Below are 22,658 nucleotides of genomic sequence, written 5' to 3'. Positions count from 1 at the left end.
GGAAGAAGGCCAAGTTTTTCTTTAGTTCTTTCCGCTACAATACAAGCTCATTCACAAAGCATGCCCGACTCTTTCTTAGTTTCCAAGGGCATAGCATGGGGACTTGTTCCAAATCAGGGGCCACATGATTGTGCTTTCAGGCATCACTGCTCCTCTGCCACTGTCCCAGGGAACAGCAGATTTAATCTAATTGAATTCCACTGCAGTGATTTATTTACATTATGCTCAAGGAATATTCCCATGGCTTAAGTAAGTTTAGCGTTTGAAATGAACTATGAATAGTGCTGCGTATGATGAATACTGAGAAGGACACGAGTTCTTAGAACATGTAAGCAGTGAGTGTTCAATAATTGTTTCATAGATTTAAGTATATTAAATATACTTAGTGTATAAAGTATATATTAAATATATGTAAAATATACTAAATTAAGTGTATAAAATAAAGTATATATTAAATATCCTTAAAATATACTAAAAATAAAACAGATTTTATACTGCTTGATGACAATAGTTCATCCAACAATAAAAACATCTCTGTTGCCGGGACTTCACCCTGATGGGTGGCTGCCTGAGCACTGACAGAAATCTCAGAAACAACCCAGGTGATGTTCAAATCTGTGAGTCTTCTCTAGCCCCAGGACAAAAACCAGAGCATAATCACTAATGGACAGTCATGCCAAAACTATCCAGCATCCACATTAACTTACTTATTGAAGAGTTCAGTGCTAAGCCATGTCCTTTAGGGGAAAAGTCCATAATACATTAGATAAATAAACCATTTAATTAGGAATTAAATTAGAGTGGCTGCAGTTATGACATAAAGTTATAAAATCTATATGAAATGTAAAAGAGTTCATCTAAATCTAACTAGGGTGTTGAATCATATGAAGATGCCAATATTCAACTGTTTTTTTGATCTGCAAAAACAGAGATTTCATATGGTTAACCTAATAATCAGCAGATGTACTGTCTAGTTGAATTTTCATTTAGTGTGGTAACTACTGTCTAAATCCTAAAGAGTAATGACTGTCAAACTATGATTTAATTAATAGTGATTATGCATATTCTTTGTATTTTTTTTTCTTGGGGGAAAATATGGCATCAGAACATTGTTGTCAATGTCAAGCTTTCTACTCATTATGCCCCAGTCTCAAATCCCCACATCTTAAGGGCTAGTCTGTTGTTACCAGAAGACAAAAACAGAGTGATAATTTGTAGTTCTCTGCAGCATTTGTAAAATAAAGTTCCGATGGATGGATGGATGGATGGATGGATGGATGGATGGATGGATGGTTGGTTGGATGGATGGATAAAGTGTTAGTCTAGCATTTTGGAATAATCTAAGAGGAAATGAAAGGCCTTCTGGATTCTATGTATTTTACAAATATCTCTTCAAATCAACTACAACATAAAAATGTGACCCCAATATTTGAAACTGAAATAATTGTCTTTGTTGAAGGATAAGAATGAAGTGTCCCTAATTATTAACTCTCAGATTCCTTCTCAGTGCCTGAGGCAGAAGCAGCTCTGGTTTTGAGCAGGTAAAACTCCTGTTTTACTGTTAGAATTGTAGTGATGGTGCAAAGCATTTCACCAGTGCATCTGTCATTCAAGCTATAGTACTTGAAAGCAAAAATAGTTTCAAAATATCCATTTCTGTGATAAGGTATGCATGCCAAAATAATAGCAGGGTCATGCAGCCACTTGGGATAAAGAAATATGCTCATAAAGAGAAACTATGGGAATGATTTTTTTAATAATTGAAGAAATTGCCATTTTCTGGAAATAGTAGATATGTGTACAAATCAAATCACCTGACCATCTAATTCTTCATTATGGCTCCAGCTGAATTTCTTGATAGAATTATGGCTATATTACCACCAGCTGCCTCTTCTGGGTCTTAAGTATAATTCGATCTAGGGACTCTGTTATTATATCAAAACAGAATAAAAATCTAGTTCTATAGTTCAAGAGTTCTCACAATTGGGTGCTCTTTGATTGTGCATTGTGCGAACCACTCATCTGACTAATCCTTGATTCATCTTTATCACCTAGTCTTATTTTAGTATCCCTGAAGAGCATCTGCCTAGAAGTGCCTGGAACAACAGTTCCAGTTGCCTGAGCAGTGTGTTATTAGGACTGTAAGCAGAGAATGACATAACTGGGAAGAGTCTTTTACAATGAAGGCAACTGATGAGAGCTCTTTCTATTTTACCTTCATTCCCTGCCTCACCTGCATTAACATTTAGGTGCACTCCTCAGGTACGAACTCTAAAGGAATACCTATTCCAATACTATATTTCTGTTCCTATCGCAACACTCTATTTCTATTCCTATGTCAACACTACAGGAATTCAGTAGATACAGTAAATAAAAAGCAAAGGAATCAATGTATTCAGACTCGCCATTAGAGAAGTTTCCTAAGAACAGGCAATATAGATGAAGCTTCTTTATTATTTTTATTGTGAAACATAAAAGGAAGTAGAATGTATTCCTGATTTTAAGGCACTCAAAATATCTTAGCTGCTTTTTGTTTGTTTATTCGTTTGTTTTGTTTTTTAGTTTCCACCTATATGTGAGGGGAGGGGGGAGGTATAGGTTTCCAGTTATGGAATGAATAAGTCACAGGAATAAAAGGTACAGCATAGACAATATAGTCAATAGTGCTGTAATAGTTGGAATAGTGTTGTATGGTGACAGACAGTAGCTACACTGGGGGTGAGCATAGCATAACCTTCAGAGCTTTTGAATCACTATCTTGTACACCTGAAACTAATGTAACGTCATGTGTCAACTATACTCAAATTAAAAGAAAACATTAAAAAGAAAAGCATGGCAGTTGGACCACTTACCACTCTTAGAGCTAGCTGAATTTATGAACTTGTTGCATTCATCCATATGAACCAGCCAACTCCCTAACATTTGCACAAGTCACTCCTCTACTCTCCGTACAATCTGGCTAGTAGCTGATGAATACCTAAGTGGACCTATTCAGCAGATCAAGGGCTAGTAAAAGAAGAATTCTGGCCAGTTTCAGCTCATAGGAGGCCATCAAAGGGAAATGGACTGATTCTCATTTTAATTTATCTATATAACAAGATAAAATTAAGATTTTCAAACTAAAAAAAAAATCTCAGCTGTCTTGATTTTTCAAAAAAGTCTTTGCCAGTGGATTTTTCTGCTCCACCTCTGCTTATGTAAAACACCCAGAAATCACAAACTTGGTTGTAGTTCTTCAAAGGAGTTAATAATTCCACTCTAAGAAAAACCCATCAAAACAGGTTCAGAATGAGTAAAGTGACTTATTTGCTTGTAATTTGTTATTTTGGGGACTGTGGGGGCAGCTTTTATGAATGGGAAATAATTGTTATTTACAGCCTTGTTTGCTTTTGATGGAAGCTTATGTGCTGCCAGGGTTACCCAGGGTTTGAAAAGGAAGAAGATTCGCTTTCCCTTTTTTTTTTTTTTTTTGGATCGGTGGTTTGTTGAATCTGAAATAAAGCAAACAAGATTTTCTTTCTGTTATATGAATAAAAAGAAAAGAATGGAAGAAAGAAACTTAGACTGTGCTCACGTCAAGTGGAATGAAGCACCGATTATGCCATCATTAAGTTAATTTGTTTAACATAGGCTGCCAATGTAAACAACTCAATGCTGGAAGTAGAACTTTTAACCTGAATTATCTGGTATTTCTGTTGACAGTCTGTTCTGGATTAAATCTCAGATTTACAGAAAAAAATAAGGAAAAAGTAGGTGTTCAACAAAGATTTGAACAGATCATTGAGAAAATCATTTCTATTCATATAGGTAGTCCTAGTATGTATACCCAATTCACAAACGTGACCTGTCTCTCAACCCTTCAGAACTACCAACTGCCTCTTGCCATTGAACTTGGCTTCTTCCTCACATGGTTTGAAGATCTATACATCCAAGGATGGCTTTAGTGGTATATGCAGTTCCCTTGCTTCTGCTGCACAGCAGTGAGACTGTTAGCACACAAGAAGTTGCCTCTCTGCCGTATAAAAATCCAGCTAAAAGCTCCAGATAAAACCTTAATTAAAAGGCTATGGAAACAAATGCTTTGGGCATCAGGCCTTCCTACTTGCCAAACTCACTTTGCTGAACCACCAGAGAGAGTGAATTCTATAGGAAATGGGCTTTTTCTATGAGAAATACCTGGCTGCTAGCAACACACATTCTTGGCCATAGTGAGAAACTTGGGAGGGAATGCATACTTCCCTCTGTGTAACTGCTGAACGACTGCTTCATGGATCAGGACTCTTTTGTAGAATTTCACGTGAAATATGCTCCCAGTATGAAGGCCATGAGACAGAGATGAAGTTTTAAATCTCCGGTCTGGGGGTCTCATTTTGAGAAGTCAAACTGGGCAATGTGCTTGGTTCATTGCCATGTCTAATGTGTATCCAGATTTCTGATCTTTTTTCTCTTCCCTTTAGCATTACACAAGTCTAGCCAACTAACATACAGGATTCTACATGTCACACTGTCATCTGGAAGTTGGAATAAAAAGTAGTTTTCCAACCAACATTTTCTCCTGCTACTGTGGAGAGATCATTTGTTAATTCACTGTCCTTGGCCAGGCACCTAGTTTGTACTCAGTAAATAAAGTTGAATGAAAGAATGCACGCTCATGATGTGGATGCTACTTTCCTTATAACTAATGAGGAAATCACAGCTTAAAGAAGTTAAGTAACAGACTCAAGGTCATACAGCTCTTAAGTGACACAGATCAGATTTCCAACCCAGGCAATATGACTCCAGAGCCCATCTTCTTAAGCAGTACAGGCTATTCTCCTTACAAAAGACCTTGATTTGCTCTGAGTTAAATCAATTGAGTTCTTTCTATCCAGGGGTGAATCTAGATTTTGTTGGGCCTAAAGCTTATACCATTTGGGAGAGCCTTTTTAAGGGAAAAAAAGAAAAAAATCGCAATACAAAATTAACAGCAGGGCCTTAGAAGAGGACCATGCAAGTAATGGGCCCCCAAACTTGAAAAAATTCTAGCAAGTTACCTCTAATTTCTATGTGGCAAGGATGGTTGTAAGAGAGCTTTTTCTCCAAGAACTCAGAAAAATTCCTGTTCTGTGGCATTTGGACTACAAAGACATAGTTATTAGACTCAAGTGTCTTAACAGTCTTTGAGGGCAAACAGACATGTTAAAAAGATATAATCCAGTGTAATAAATGCTAAAAAAGAAGAGTATATAGAACACTAAAGAAGTCCCTCCTGTATTTAGATATTGGACTCCAATTCTGTCACCTCCACAAAGCCTTCCCATACTTTTCCATTCCTTACTGAATCTCTGAAGCGATGAGACATTTTAGACATATAGCAAAGTAACACATTCTAAGTTGTGTGGTTAGGCCTGGTCTTCCTAATTAGATTGCTAGCTCCTTGAAGGTATGTGGTCTCGCTTTCACCCCAGTTCTCAGGGCTGGTTACTGACTGTGTGGCTAAGTGGTTGATGGATGAATGTTGATAGGGCATAGCAATCTTTCTGGCAGCAGAAGCCATCACTGAGCATAAAAGCTGAGGTTAACTTTTTGTGTATTCATTTGTTTATGTGTTTGCTTATTGTGCTCTTGGGGGTTAAGGACATTTGATGTTTTTATCATCCAAAGGGGATTCACAGAGTTAATTTATTCTCTATATATATTTTTAATAAGGTAAAATTCACATCACATAAAATTAACCATTTTAAAGTGAACAGTTTTAAAATTTAGAACATTGACAATGTTCTGTAACCACCACTTCTATCTAATTCCAAAACATTTTCATCACCCAAACAGGAAACCCACACCCATTAAGTAGTAACTGCCCATTTCCCTCCCCCCACAGCCCCTGGCAACCACCAATCTGTTTTCTGTCTCTGTGAGCTTACCTATTCTGTATATTTAATATAAATGGAATCAAAGAATAATTAACCTTTTATCTCTAGCTTCTTTCATGTAGCATGATGTTTTCAAGGTTTGTCCACATTATAGTATGTATCAGTACTTCATTCCTTTCGTGGCTGAATAATGTTCCATTTTATGGACATAATCACAGTTAGTTTATCTGTTCATCCATTGATGGACATTTAGATTGTTTGTACTTTTTAGCTACTATGAATAATGCTGCTGTGAGCATGTATTGGTTCAAGTCCCTGTTTTTAATTGTGTTGTGTATATATCTAGGAGTAGAATTGCTGGGTCCTGTAGTAATATCTATGTTTAACTTTTTGAGGAAACACCAAATTGTTTTCCATGGTGGTTACACCATTTTATATCCTGCCAGCAAGGTATGAGTGTTGCAATTTCCCACCAACACTTGTTATTTTCCTTTTATTTTTTTAAATTATTGCCATCCTAGTGGAACTGGAGTAAATGTTTATGTTCAAATGATTCCTCCCATTGTTTTAAAGGTATTTAATAGCCCTGAGTGTCAATTCACATTCACTTCCAATTTTCAATGAGTCCCAGAGTCTCAGAGTATGAGTTATCTGATTGTTTTAAAAAAACATTTGCTGAGGGGCACCTGGGTGGCTCAATCAGTTGGGTGTCTGCCTTCAGCTCAGGTCATGATCCCAGGGTTCTGGGATCGAGCCCCACATCGAGCTCCTTGCTCAGCGGGAAGCTGGCTTCTCCCTCTCCTGCTCCCCCTACTTGTGCTCTCTCTCTCTCTCTGTCAAATAAATAAATAAAATCTCTAAAAAAATTGCTGAGAATCATTAAAACCGCAACACTGTATGTAAACCAAGTATGTCAGTGTCATGTGTCAAGACATAGAGATGAAAAGGATGTTCTGACAGGTTCCTTGAAAGAAAATTTTAATGAAATTTTGAAACTTCAACAAAAGTGAAGTCTTATACTCAAACTTCATTTTAGTTCTTTAATTTAGTCTTTATTTTTTAGACCTATCTGAGTAATGGGTTTCCAGAGGTGGACAAAAAGAAAACACATACAACCACATCTTTGTTACCAGAATTATATTTGATCCTCAACAAATATGACTTCATCATTACTAACTTATGTTCTTAATCAAATGTTTGAGTGTCTTACACCCCTTGGCTTCCCCCTATTTTTTTACACATAGAACATAACAAGAAGACCAAACCGTTCTAGCTACATCTTTTTTTCCCAGCCTATTTTTGAGAAGATACAAACCAGGAGTTAATCTGAGAGCTGGACTATAAGAAAGCTGAGTGCAGATGAAGATGTTCACAGTGGGCATCTTCCTTGAATTTAAAATCAAAGACCCCTACAAACCTACTGTTGGAAGGAAGCTTTGGCGTCAACGATTTTAAAACAGATTTTTTTAATAGAAACTTCTTCCACCCATTTTTATCCAAAAGACACACTATGCAGAGCCCTTACATCAAGCAAACAAATGAGCAAAACCAAAACAGCTTAACAACAAACAGAAACAGAGCTGCTCTGGTCAAGTCAGAGCTGGAGGCGTGCAGTCCTCCTGAAGCTACTGAGCAGCCTTCACCGTCCTCCCCCCACACATCCCCAGAGGCACTTTTGTGGACCCTCCTCAGATGCTGCACAACACAGTGTGGAAACCACTGATCTCATTCATTGCCCTCTCTCCCCCATGGAATAATCCAGCTGCTGCTTGAATTGTAAGCAACAAGGACCCCACTCCCTCATGGGCATCCTTTTATATTTGTGAACATATCAGGAGTATTAGAAAGGAATTCCATACATCGGTGCAAACTTCCCTGTAACTTCAATTCATTGGCTATTGTGTTTGTCTTGGGAACTCTAAATCTCTCTTCCACACCACAGCACTTCAGTTTTGTAAAGATAGGTGTAATGTCTTCTTTCTGTCAGTCTAAGTATCCTTACTTATTTCTACCTCTCCAGAAATGATGTGGTCTCCATTGCTTATATCTGGAATTGCTCCAGATCATTCTGGATGTACTCTTCCAGGTATGGACTGGCCAGGGATGAATATATAGGACCTGCCTTCTCCAATGCTCCCAAGGCTTGACTTCCACTAATGAAACCTAAGGCTGCACTTTTTTGGCAGGGCAAGTTCACTGTTGGCACAAAGTAAGCTTGCAATCAACAGAAACCAGATCTTCTCCATACGAACTCAGGATTTTCTAGTTAGCTCAAACCTCTAACAGTTTATGTGTTGAAATGAATTTATAGATTATTTGGAGAATAGTTACCTACATACACCATATGGCTTTTAGCCTGTACATATTTTTCCAGTTATCTACTACTGAGGATTATCCACAATTTGCAAACCTGAAGGACTAAAAAAAAAAAAATTGATGAGTAACATTTTTTAATACAATAAAGATAAGAAAACTGAGGCCTGGAGACATTGAATGATGAGCAAATGTTTGCCCAGCCAATTACAACAGTGTGACCGTATGTCCCAATCTGCCTGGAATAGTCAGTTTATGCTAGCTGTCCTAGTGACATAGTTAATGAAACTTTTTTTCCAGACAAAAATCAATGTCTAGGTTTGGAAAATTATTTATTTTTTTAAAGATTTATTTATTTGAGAGAGAGAGAGCATGAGCGAGGGGAGGGGCAGAGAGGCAGATAAGCTGACTCTCCACTGAACAGGGAGCCTGATATAAGGCTCAGTACCACAAGGCTGAGATCATGACCGGAGCTGAAATCAAGTCAGATGCTCAACCGACTGAGCCACCCAGGTGCCCTTAGATTTGGAAAATAATTTAAATGATTGCCTTAAGTAAGGGCTCTTTCTGCTCAATCACACTGACTGTTTCTTATGCTAACTCTGTCCCCCTTTGGATCTGCATGTGATAGTGATGTAGGACATTCAAAGAACTGGAATTACACAGATTTTCTTCATAGATTCTGGCATCAGAGAACAGTCCCAAATCAGATAAATGAGTCTTGGTTGGCTTTCACTGCTGACATGTCTCAACAAAAACATCCCTCTATGTAGAATTCTAGTAGACAAAACACACCTAACCAATCAGATTATGAAAGGAGGGTCTAACAATACTCTTTATGATCCTAGAAGATTTTTGCAGTCATGGTAAAGTCAAAGTTTAAGAAGCCAGACTGAGGTAGCTCTAGTTCTTCCCTTCTGTGAAAATGTACAAGTTGAGTGCTCTGCAAATGATGGGAAATTAGTTTAAAAGCAGGAAAATAGAGTTGTGCCATCTTCTCTCCATTCTCTCCTATAAGCAAAAAAATAATAGGGTATTTTAGAAAGTGTATTGAAGGATATATTTAGGATTCATAAAAGATTATCATGTGCATGTATGGGAAATGAGATGAAGTTTTATTCTATGGTCATTCCTAAGGGCTTATTGAGTGACACATACTTTGGTAACTGCTAGAACCTAGTTACTAGAAGCTGTTAAAATATGCAGCAGTCCATAAAACACTTAGAAGATTATTTTGTGTGTTTTGTGAAAAAGACTTTTGTGTTTTGGTTGCTTCTCTAAGATAGCCATAGTGGTTTGAGCAAGAAATAATATGTTGGTACATAAATACAATAGTGGTCTAATCAAGAAGTTTGAAAAGATAGTGACAATACTATTAATGTTATTGTTTGGGGCATCCATCAAGTTGTATTAGACCTCAGATTTTCTTCATGAGAACATTTGAGCACTCATCAATCACGTATCATTCCTAAAGGCAACCAGTCATCGTGGCTGTTTCTCCTTTAGGACAATGCCAAGCTTAAAGATTTTAAGTCCTGCCAGTGGCAGTAAAACTAAGTGCTCTCAGGAGAAAAATATAGAGGGCCTTTTTTCTTTTTTTCCTTTTTGGTAGGTGCACTAAAAATAGTCACCAAACAATTGACTGATTTGACAGCTTCCAAAGTGTCATTAAAAAGATTTTCTCTAATCTCTTTTTATATTCTTCATGATAAAAAGAACTTACCTGTGACTTATGTGTAGATTTCATACAGAGTTCTCCCTGAGCATTTCAAAAAAGTAATTTTACGTATGTGAATGAGTATGTCTGTGTCTATTTGTGTCTCTTTTGTTCCTGGTGGTAAAATTACACTTCATTCAGAAAACTAGAAGGCATCTTATTAAGGCAATGTAACTAACTCCTTGACCCCATGCGGACATTTTCAAGACATTTGAGGCCTGCATCTTATACAGATTCATAGAAGCCTAAACCTTAGAGACATGCATTGTCTCATACCTTCTAGACACAAATAGTTCTATACATTATAAACACAAAAAGGCATATATCTTATAAACACAGAGCTCCTTACCTAATAGACACACATAGGCCTACCCTTTGTGGACACATATTGGCTTACATTTCTTCAGACTCTTAAAAGCCTATACTATATAGATACATATAGGCCTAAAGCCATATGGACTGATCGAGGCTTATAAGGCCTGTAAGACCTTAGAGACATGTATAAGACTTTACCTCATATACATATATAGGCCTATATAATCTACAGACACCGTAGGCCTATAGCTTATAGACACACAGAGGCTATATCTTATAGAAAGTGACCAAAAATTCCATAATGAACATTTTAAAGGCCTAAGTACACACAGTTGAGATGTCCTTATAATCATAGAATTTTCAAACTTTGGGGTTTATCATCCTGGACTCTCTCTTCCTTATGAACATTTGATGAACAAGGACGCTGAAACTCTAGATAATTTGTGCTAAGCTCACAGATTTGATCCACAGAGATGAGACTCGAAGTATTCTGATTCAAGGCCATTCTATATTCTCTTAGTACATAACCATAGCTACATATTACATATTAAGAGAGGTTTTCAACCCAAATCCTCTTTAGATGTATACTCTGTGTTCATAGAACATTGATTCAGGTTAATTGATCCTATTTACTTCAATTCAGGCTCCAAATTTAGCATATAATTTTTGTGCAATCTTTTTGTTAAACCTCCCTTATGGTATATTCCTTTACATGCAAATATCTAAAACCCCACTACAGTTAAAAAAAAAATGGAGTCTCAAGATATCATAAAGACTTCTGATATTTTTGCAGTTAATACATTTCATTTAAAATACCACCAAGGCAGGTTATTGTCAACTCGTAATTTATTTAAATTGCTATTGGCTTCATTTCCATTTCTGTAGTCCTTAGCTTAGTATTCCAGAGACAGAAAGTGAATCTGAGTTCAGAAAATGCAATGTATTTTTTTGAAATGTGTGTTAAATCTTGTTAGACCTGTAAGTAACAACGGATTTCAAAAACTAAAAATAAATACAGATACCTCATGTTAAGCTGGATACCTTCTCTTCAAAATGAGAAGATGAACATTTTTAGAAAGGCTGTCACAGATATTGGAAACTGCCAAGCAAGCTAGTGCAGGCTGGGTCTAGTATGGAGTATTGATTCAGATGTCATAATTAAATGAGCCTGAGACGGAGCTCAGATAGAAACTGTTTGGAAAGATGGATAAAGAGTCAGGAAGAGCTATGAGTTAGAGTCTCTTCTCCTAATAGTACTTGTCAGAATTTCAAGGGTGAGAGGTTCTATGAATTGGAACAAGAATGGTGTGGGTGTGATGGAGTTTGGCACCTTATCAATTCTCTCCTTTCTAAGAGAGCATGTGTCTGACATCTGTGATTTATTTCCGATCTACCAGTCTGGTGAGCATGAGTCTTGAGTTTGCTGCCAAATTACTGTACTCGTCTACATGCTAAAAGGCTGCTGTCACATTTAAGACTGTCAGAAATTCGCATCCTTCCCATGGGTGATCCCAGAGAACACATATAACAGAGGCTTGCTTTTGCTTATGGAGAGCCATGTGTAGGAGTTATGTTGTTGCAAATCAATTACTATTATACCAAATTAGCTTCTGCCTATGTGGTTAAAACAGTACTATAGCCATATAATGGAAATGGAGAATATAAAATAATGGAAATATAAAATATACAAATTCTCCTCTAATCTCACCACCCTAATACAAATGCTACCTCCACAGCCTCTGTCTATCTGCATTCTGTAATACTGACACTCACTCGTAGAAAAAATTTCTGGGGGCACCTGGTTGGCTCAGTCAGTTAAGCATCCAACTCTTGATTTTGGCTCAGGTCCTGGTCTCAGGGTTGTGAGATCAAGTACCGCATCAGGCTCTGGGCTGGGCATGGAGCCTGCTTAAGATTCTTTCTCTCTCCAACCACTTGTTCTCTCTCCCTTGGAAGGAAGGAAGGAAGAAAGAAAAGGAAGGAAAGGAAGGAAGGAAGGAGAGAGAGAGAGAGAGAGAGAGAGAAAGAAAAAGAAAGAAAGAAAGAAAGAAAGAAAGAAAGAAAGAAAGAAAGAAAGAAAGAAAGAAAGAAAGAAAGAAGAAAGAAAGAAAGAAATTTCTGATTATCAGCAATTTATTCCCATAAGGGGCTATCCTCCCCCCACCCCAAAGTGGGAGGAAGGTATAATCTTGGTTGAATGTGAAAAAGGAGGAGCATTCTAAAACCCATGACATAAGACTGGGATGGAAATGAATTAAATTGGAATGAGCCCTGAAAAAGGGTCATTTCCCTTATCTGTGGTATAGCTCTTAGGAGGTGTTCTCTTTCACCAGCCAACTTTGTGCAGCTTAGGCTCTCTCGTCTTCATATCCTTACCCTGGAGAGAGAGAAGCAGGTGATATAAGTACAGAGGGGATCAGTGATAATCGATATTTTTCTCTAAGTGCCACCTCTTCCTAGACCTGTGGCAGGGAGAGATACCATTGAAAGTTGACATAGCAGTTCCTCTTGCCATTTGAATCATGACGTTCCAACCCAGGAGCTGGCCCAGATCTATAGGATTTATCAGAAAGACCTTAATATTGCAGAATGGAAGTGCTCACCAATCATTCCTTCAGCATCTCCCTCCTCCTCCTCTTTATCCTCATTATTAGAACCATCATTGTTTTAAGCCACTCAGTTGCCTCAGGAGCTGTAAGGTGCCCCTAGTGATAATTCTCCATGGCACAGATATATACATATATACATAACCTTTCTCTATTCATTTGGCCTAACCTTCCCCCCAAAGGAAATTTACAAATGTCTTTTATTCTTCAGGGCTTTTGCATTAAAGGAGTTGTAAATAAACAAAACAAAAAGTTTTATTTATTGAAAAGTTGACCTCCTGCCCAATTACAGTACCTAGGGGACAAATGTTTGCGAATGATAAATATTGTAGGAATTGTTTTACAGGTGTTGGGAAGTGCTTACATTCTTTTTAGAACTCGAAAACTAGAAAGACCCTTAGTTATTCCCACTGCCAAACACCCCAGTCCCACAAATAAAGAAGAGGAAGTTCAGAGAGCTTAAGCTTGTTGGCCCAAAACCTGAGAAGCCCACAGTCTAACAGAGGCTTTGCTGGATCATTGATTTACCTCTCGCTTATTCTCTGGGAGTCCTTGAGCAGTTTACCTAGGTCGTTCCCATACCTTGGTTTTCTCAGCTCTGTGTTCAGAGGGAAGATATGGAAGTCTCCAGTTGTAAGGATTAAGTGAGATCATATTCGCAAAATGCTTAGCAGCGTTCCTAGCACATTTTAGTTACTGGGTGCTGTTCTTTCATGAACAGGAATGATCCTTCAGGTTGGAATTGAAGGTAGTAATAGTAACAGAATTATCATCATTCTTATGCCACAAAGAGAGCATCAGTCTCTAAGACCCCATCTCTTTTCTTGCTACACATCCCTTGATCTGAGGGGGAAGGGAGTCTGTTTTTAAAGAGCACCACCCTGAAGAAAGGCTTTTCCTCTAGCAGTTGGACTTTCATTCCAGGGTCTAGAGATGAGGAAAGTGTGTTGTGCATTTAGACAATCCCTGCTGGAAAGTGTTGCCAGAAATAAACAAGCTGTCAGGAGCAAATGATTCATTTCTCATCTACTCAGATGACATCTGGTTTAAGTGTGATGAATACATGCTTGTTTAAATCATATGGTGACGGTGATGCTATCTGACAGAAATGTTTGCAAATATTTTGGGAATCCGCTAAGTGCTCGCTACCAAAAGAGTGAGCTTATTTAAAAGGAGAAAAAGGCATAAACTTCAGTCTATCAAATCAACGCTTGCTTTAACCTCCTAAGGCTATGAGATTTGCAGCTACACCTGCCACACTGTCTGAAGATTTAGAAGTGGCTATTTTGACATTAAATGTGGATGCCACTAGCAACATGCTGATGTGTAACTGTGCTCAGTGGTCATAGGAAACAGCCTGTGAATAAAAGAAATGTCAAGCGTACCAACATGTTTGAATGGACTTCAGTACCTTTCATGGTTTGGTTACTGTTTTCATTTACCTTTGCAGCTATTCATTTAATAGTGTTTAGTGGGTTGTATTATGCCAAATACAGAAGAGCCTAGAAGGAAATGAAGATATGCGCCAGCTGGGGGACTTCATGTGCCACTAGGAAAATAATCAGTCTTAGCATAATGCTTGATTATTCAGATTCATAATGGAAAGACATGGCATGGCCTGCAAAGTCTCTGTGTGTGCAGCATTATCAGTCATTCTGGATTGTTCTTGCCAAGCCAATTGCTTGCCATCTTAAATAACCTGAGAATTAGCAGTATTTAACTGAAATATATTGATAGTCCTTTATATGAAGAGGATTTAAATTATATACAGAAATTCTAAATTATCTGAATATCGAAAATGAAGGCTTATGCATAATGCATAACAATTGCTCAGTGAGTGAGGAATAAACATTTACATGGAGAAAATCATGTGAAACATGTGTCAAAGCATAAAGAATGTGTGCTTGATATATAGCCCATTTAATAATATTTTTATGCAAAGAAGAGAGAACAAATGTCTCTTTTTATGCATGACACCAATAGCTACTGTTTGTATAGCACATCGCAGTTCTTAAAGTACTTTCCATAAGTTATATCATATGAGATAATACTCTTATTTTAATCCAGGTAATTCATTAGATGTTTCAATAATATCATTGACATTTCAAATATACAGCTGTTTTCCTGAAACATCAATAAACAAAACCAATTTTATGAACTATTTACATAAAGTCAGCCTCAAATATTTCAAAATAATTGATTTTTACATATTAAGTCCATCATCTCCATCGTTATGTTTTCAAGTTCTTTGTTTCTAATTTGTATTCACAAAGATAAAGAGGTTTATCAATGGCATTACAGTAGGCATTTTATGGTGTGACCAAAAAAATACCGGTTTGTATTTATCATAAATTACAACTTGTCGAAGCCCATCCTGAAGAATGAATGGCGACAGAGTAAGTGTACAATGAGGAGAAGTCATTTCTGCCCCCTGAGAATGAGCGTCCGTTATTGGGGAGAGGTCTGGTGATCTCAGGTTTGAAGAGAGTCTTGGAATACCTTCAGCAGACTAGATTTTAAGAAAATACAAAATGCAGAAAAGTACACACAAATACATATGTGTATATACATGTATGTGTGTGAAAATATGTTTACATTCATATATATGTGTATGAGTTTACAAAATAGAAGAGGTACCTGAAGCTAATGAATACTTATCTTGAGAACAGTGTAAATGAGGTAGGGTGGATGAAAAGGATCTTTTGTTTTTTATTCCTTATACAACTGTATTTTTTCAGTTGTTTGCAATGATAATGTCTTCATTGTTTACTTATGTGAAAATAGGTAGGTAGGTAGGTAGGTAGGTAGCAAGAAAGCCTAAATGCACAATGATACCAAGAATAAAAAGTGGGGACACCTGGGTGGCTCAGTCATTTAAGGGTCTGCCTTCGACTCAGGTGGTGATCCCAAGGTCCTGATATCAAGTCCCACATCCAGCTCTCCTTGCTCAGCGGGGAGCCTGCTTCTCCCTCTGCTTGAAGCTCCCTCTGTTTGGGTGCTCCCTCTCTCTCTCTCAAATAAATAAAATTTAAAAAAAGAATAAAAAGTGGACTGACCTGGTCATCTCTTTTTTGTTTATTGTGTTGTAAAGGAACTTTCTGGTTTTTCCCTCAAGCAGGTGTGGTACTGAGTGTCTCAGGCTGAATTATGGCTCCCTTTGGCTTTATCTTATTTGATATATCTTTGTCCATGGTGTGTTGTTACTTGCTGAACATTTGGCTTTTGAGGGAAGAGAGAGGCTCTAATTTGTAGTATTTACTGATTTCCATTGTGCAAATATTCTCAAGGGGCCCATTTTAAACTATCAATTTGACATCAGTGTCTACACAGTCCCTGGAAATTATTAACTGTGTCCCAGAGGCTCAAATTGTGGCATCTTTTCCATAGGGATGTTCCCTTGGATTGGGTATTAGATTTCTCGGGAAACGCTTTGCTCTGGGAGGGTAGGGGGTGGCTAATGACAGGAAGGCCAAGAAGACTTGCTGAAGCAAACAACTGGAGCGCAACTGAAGGCCTCCAACTGAGTCTTGCTGAGCCTGCCACCAGATTGAAGTGGCAGCTACTGGTCTTCTCACAGGGGCAAGGGGCCTATGTCCAACCCAACATGGCTGACACAGAAGCAGGTCTAGTTGGCCTCTTCAAACTCTTCATTTATAAATGGAAATAATTCATAGGATGCCTCAGAACTACATACCATTTAGAAAAGAAAGTGCTATTTAAATAAATGCACCCAATGTTTTCTTCTTCAAATCCATACTTCTCAGGGCAGTCTAACTTTGTCCAAATGGCATGTTGTTTGTATGATTCCTACAGCTTCGTGCAATTATTCTGCTCAGCGCTGAAATAATCAGTCAATTTTAGAGACAAAAGGGCAGTCCTCTGTACCTCTAAGAGGCTTCCTTTTAAGACACAGCTTACAGTAAAGACCTAGGTAGCCTAACCGTATGCTTGGGGCTGACTCAGTCGAAGACAACTACATTGATGAAGGGATTTTGACTTAATTAAGATGAGGCCTCTTTCAAGCGACCACCTGTAAATCAACAGAGAGGAGCCTGTGGCTAGTTCTAACCTTTCTGCTTCAACCAGGCAGAAGCTGTTGGAGACAGAGCAGTGTTTGAGGCTATAGGCAAAGTTGGATTCAAATGATGAGAACATTTTGCCCTGTCCCAACCAAAGACCTTCTTCAGCCATCGATGAGAAGGGGATGCTTGCTCCTTTGTGAGGCAGAACCATCGTCAATGGGAATTATGTGTACCATCAGGGAAGCAGCTGCTCGATTTTTCAAATTAGACATGTTGATCCCAGCTGGGGGTCATTGAGGGGGATGCAAAGTACATTGACACAGTGTGCTCTGGATGGTTTAGATTCTCTGTGAGGCCGGCTTCACCCAGTATCCCACAGTAAACTTGGAAGGAGTCCTGGGGCTCGGTCCACTCTCTTTACAGCTACCTGGGGAGGCAAACATGAGAAAGAAGTGTTTGATTTGCGGATTACAGACCTAAGAGTGTCTGTAAGAAAGGTAGCCTGAAGAATGTCTTCATCTCAGTTTGCTTTTGTTGCTTGCTGAGCATGTTCGCTCCATGGGAAGATTAGACGTTTCTTGTTTGTTTGGAGGAAGCATTACAGAAAACCCAAAGCCCTCAGCTGCCTACAGCTGCTGGGCTGGCTAGGGGAAAGCCCGAGGGCCCTGGCCCTGAACTAAAGGTCTTTATTAAAATTTCCTTTTTTCTCCCCTTCTAATCTACCCTGAACTAAGTGGATGGTTGGTTTTTTATGTAGCTGTGTTTCTTTTATCCTTTGATTTGTGGATTTCTTTGGGTGGAAGGGGTGGTCTATACTCTCTAGCTTTTTAAGCGGTGATTTATAGGAAGCGTGCTGGCCGGCCCAAATACAACCCCAGGCAGTGCTCAGAAGGGATCACCGAACTTGAGCAGCTATTAGATCAAAGCATAAACCAAAACACAGAGACTGGCTGGGGCTGAAACGCTGGCCCTTCTGTGTGCGGGTTCCAATCACACATGGATTGTCCTTCCTGTCTGGGAGAATCATTTCCAAAATCAAGTGCCTTTCCCTGAAGAAATGTCAGCATTGTGATCAAAAGCTCCTGGCACCTTCCTAAAAGTGCTACTGCAAGGATACAGTGCATCCGCCTGGGTGTTGCCTAAATAAGGCAAGTAGCGCTATGCTTGCAGTGAATTTGTGGTTGCTTATTTTTATGTTGTTTGAACTTTGAAGATGCCTATGGTTTTCCAAGTCTTCTATTAGCACCTCTGCTGAGTAAATTTCTGTCTGTACCTCTAGTTCTCATTTTTGCATTAACACCCTGCAGGATGCAAGTGGTATAGCTAATGTAAGTCCTTACCTATATGAAGTCATGGGAAGGGATGTTTCTAAATACTTGTTTGGTGTGTAATTAAGAATTCCAGTGAATTGAGGTTGTTGGACGCCACCTTGTGCATCACCATATGTACTATGTATAAGCTATGTGAACTCCTGAAGACACAGTACTTTCCACCACGTGAAATATTGGCAGGATTGGGGGTTAGTTACAGCTACAATTACAGAGCTTCTACTGTACCGGGTGATGTGCTTCTACTGTACCGGGTGATGTGCTTCTACTGCACCGGGTGATGTGCTTCTACTGCACCGGGTGATGTGCTTCTACTGCACCGGGTGATGTGCTTCTACTGTACCGGGTGATGTGCTTCTACTGTACCGGGTGATGTGCTTCTACTGCACCGGGTGATGTGCTTCTACTGTACCGGGTGATGTGCTTCTACTGCACCGGGTGATGTGCTTCTACTGCACCGGGTGATGTGCTTCTACTGCACCGGGTGATGTGCTTCTACTGCACCGGGTGATGTGCTTCTACTGTACCGGGTGATGTGCTTCTACTGTACCGGGTGATGTGCTTCTACTGCACCGGGTGATGTGCTTCTACTGCACCGGGTGATGTGCTTCTACTGCACCGGGTGATGTGCTTCTACTGCACCGGGTGATGTGCTTCTACTGCACCGGGTGATGTGCTTCTACTGCACCGGGTGATGTGCTTCTACTGCACCGGGTGATGTGCTTCTACTGCACCGGGTGATGTGCTTCTACTGTACCGGGTGATGTGCTTCTACTGCACCGGGTGATGTGCTTCTACTGCACCGGGTGATGTGCTTCTACTGTACCGGGTGATGTGCTTCTACTGCACCGGGTGATGTGCTTCTACTGCACCGGGTGATGTGCTTCTACTGCACCGGGTGATGTGCTTCTACTGCACCGGGTGATGTGCTTCTACTGCACCGGGTGATGTGATAAGATGTTTTATACATTCGTTTTTGAACCTCCTAAAGTAGCTTAAAAGCTAAGTAGTATTTCTACATTTTACGATGTGAATGAAGGTAAACTCATTTGTCCAGGATCAAACACCTACCAAGTAGCAAAGCTGCAATTTGAACCTGGATCTTCCGGCCACCAAGAACTCCCTCTCTCTCCATGACTCAATGAGGCCTAGGGAAAATGAGCAAGTGCTAGAGTGACATACCATAAATATGGTGAAACACCACTTTGGAGAGGTAATTTCTAATAGCACACTCAATCTACCTAGATAACTGCTGGCTTATTCAGAGTTAAATAAATCCTTTTAATGGAATAAGATACTCAAGGGAGATAGGATTAACATATAAGATGCTTATCATTCATTTCCCACATTTCAAACAGAAGGGAGAGATGTTTTGATAAGGGCATTGAACAACAGAGTAACTTCACTATTGCTTCTAAGAATATCTTAGAAAAATAGAAAAAGTTTGATGTTGTAAAACTTCCCCATCAAAGATTGAAAGTCATTATTTCTTTCACAGGTCCCTTTGTTAAATTCTTTTTCTTTGTGGGGTGGTTGATCTTGATTGGGATCATTTCCCCTAAATACAGAAAGTATTTACACCTATAGCAGTTTTTTCAAGGATGAGGGCAGGAATGTCCATTCAGAGTGCCTGGGTAGATCAGTCGGTTCAGCGTCTGCCTTCAGCTCAGGTCATGATCTCTGGGTCCTGGGATCGAGCCCCAAAGTCAGGCTCCCTGCTCAGCAGGGAGTCTGCTTCTCCCTCAGCCCCTCCCCACGTCCTGTGCGCTCTCTTGGTCTCTCTCAAATGAATAAATAAAATCTTAAAAAAAAAAGTACATTCGACATCAGCAATCAGGTCTACTGACAAAGGAGGATCCAAGTTAAAGACAAACGACTCTTCAGTGCCATCAGAATATGGTATTCTTCCCTCTTTTCTATTGTTTCTTTATTTTTTAAATTTGGTCTTCAGGAAGTAAAGATTTCATGCTTTAAGTGGCTCGGCTACCAGAAATAGTCCAATAAAAGATTGTCTAGGAAATTTTTGAAACTAAGGAATGCAGTGGAGTTACAAACAAGACTATCTGGGGGCCCAGCACACACAGGTTCATGCACACATGCATGCCACACACTCATGCACACATGCATCCCACGATACTCATAGCCACCACACAAACACATATATGCAGACATACAGATGTGCATGCATGTGCACACACACATACACCCCACCCACCACACGCATGCACACACAAGCCAGTTAAAGTAAATGTGCAGCGAACATAACCAGAGCTAACATTTATTGAGTGGCTAAGGTGGGCCTTCCACTGTGCTAAGGACTTACCCACCCCCACCACGTTCTTTCTCATGAGGAAGGTGCTGTGATTACCATCATTTTGCCGATGAGGAATTGAGCTCAGAAAAGTACAGTAGAAAGGAAAGAAGGAATGCATGCTTCTCTGAACTGCACTGAAAACCGCGTATGTAATCTAAAAACTCACGAACATTTCAGCTTAAATCTCTTATTTTGGCAATTTTTTTCTTTCTACATAGAGCTATGCAGAACTCTCCTCAGCAAATTGTGATGCAAATGTATATGCTTAGAATAAGCTTTCAGGACCCTGTTCCCTGGACTTAATTCAGGCTTCAGCCCTGCTACCCAGATGACGCCTTTGTCTCCTGAAAAGCTGACCCACCTCTGTATATCTGTATCCCTATCTGTATCCCTCTGCCATTCACCACACTGCTATGGGAGCTCTTCCCAAAATTCAGACCTAATCATGGTCACTACCTTGCTAAAAAAAATTCTGTAGTGAGGCAGTGTATCCTCAAACCTTGAGCTTGACTTTAAAGACCTTTCACCACTGAATAACCACATGAGTAATAAACATGATCCCAACGCTGGATCTTTTCTCTCTCCCTTCCCTTTCCTTATCTATATCTGGAAAATTCCTCTTTCATTGAAGACCTGGTTCACACATCACCTCTTTGGGAGTGCCTTGCCCAGCTCTTCTGCCCATGTGCTTTATTTCAGCCTTTAATGTTATGTGATGACTGTTTATTTGCATCTCTGTTCATTAGACTTTCAGCTACTTGAGAACAAGGTGCCACTTACCCACCTTGGTTTCCCAGGCAATTAGCACAGTGAAAGTACGCTTTTCCAAATGATCCAGTGAATGGATGAATGTCTGCACCCTGTTACGGTCTCATTTCTCTCCAGCACTTGCCGTACAGCTGTGTGTAGTAGGTTGACAGTAGGTGCGCTTTTACCTCAAGATTGTTTTCAGGCTCCCTCCACCTGGCCAGGTAGTTCTTTCAAAACACCGTGTATTTGTTCTAGCTATTTCCCCCTCAAAATGTTGTTTTTAAAATTTGTTCATCTCGGGGCACCTGGGTGGCTCAGTTGGTTAAGCATCTGCCTTCGGGGGGCGCCTGGGTGGCTCAGTCGTTAAGCGTCTGCCTTCGGCTCAGGTCATGGTCCCAGGGTCCTGGGATCGAGCCCCGCATCGGGCTCCCTGCTCGGCGGGAAGCCTGCTTCTCCCTCTCCCACTCCCCCTGCTTGTGTTCCCTCTCTCGCTGTGTCTCTCTCTGTCAAATAAATAAATAAAATCTTTAAAAAAAAAAAAAAAAAAGCATCTGCCTTCGGCTCAAATCATGATCCCAGAGTCCTGGGATCGAGCCCCGCATCGGGCTCCCTGCTCAGCGAGGAGCCTGCTTCTTCTCCCTCTGCCTGCCACTCCCCCTGCTTGTGCTCGCTCACTCTGTCAAATAAATAAATAAAATCTTTAAAAAAATGAAAAGCAAAAAATAAAAAATAAAATGTGTTCATCTCTGAATGAAGCTGTTCTTGAGGCCGTGTTTCACAGGAGTTCAGGACATGGGCGGAGGGTCAAGGGCTCGTGCTCTGGGCCCGGCCACACATGACACTGTGATAGGGGCAAGTCGCTTGTGACAACTTCTCTAGCTGTCAAAGTGATAGGGAATCCTGCCCAAATCATGCGGAGGAGGAGACAGCACTTGCCTCGTTCACCCAGGTCATTAAGGCAGGCCTCAGAGAGCTCAGTGCCAGCCCAATTATGTCCCCTTTGGTTTCTATTAAAATATTAATCACATTTTTTTAAGATTTATTTATTTGAGAGAGAGAGAGCAAGCATGGGGGGTGGGTTGGGCAGAGGGAGAGGGAGAATCTCAAGCAGACTCCCCACTGAGCATGGAGCCCGATGTGGGGCTCAGTCTCACAACCCTGAGATCATGACCTGAGCCAAAGTCAAGAGTAGGACACTCAACCAACTGAGCCACACAGGCGCCCGTAAAGTATCAATCATATTCTTGAATGGTACTCTCCCATAAACTGTGTCCATTTTACCTGCAAATGTATCCAGATAATTTTTAATCTATGTACACAAGAAGAGGAAAAATGGCTTCTTCAGTCCTTTTGGGAAACAGATATGTCATAAATTACAAAGAAATTAGGGAGAATGAAAATCCTTGCTGATGTTATGATAATATACCTTTTCCTCCTCTCA

This window comes from Eumetopias jubatus, unplaced genomic scaffold, assembly GCF_037043125.1.
Source record: "Eumetopias jubatus isolate StellerSeaLion01/CBP00866 unplaced genomic scaffold, mEumJub1_p1.0 scaffold_6, whole genome shotgun sequence".
Lineage (NCBI taxonomy): Eukaryota > Metazoa > Chordata > Mammalia > Carnivora > Otariidae > Eumetopias > Eumetopias jubatus.
This window is presented reverse-complemented; position numbering follows the sequence as displayed.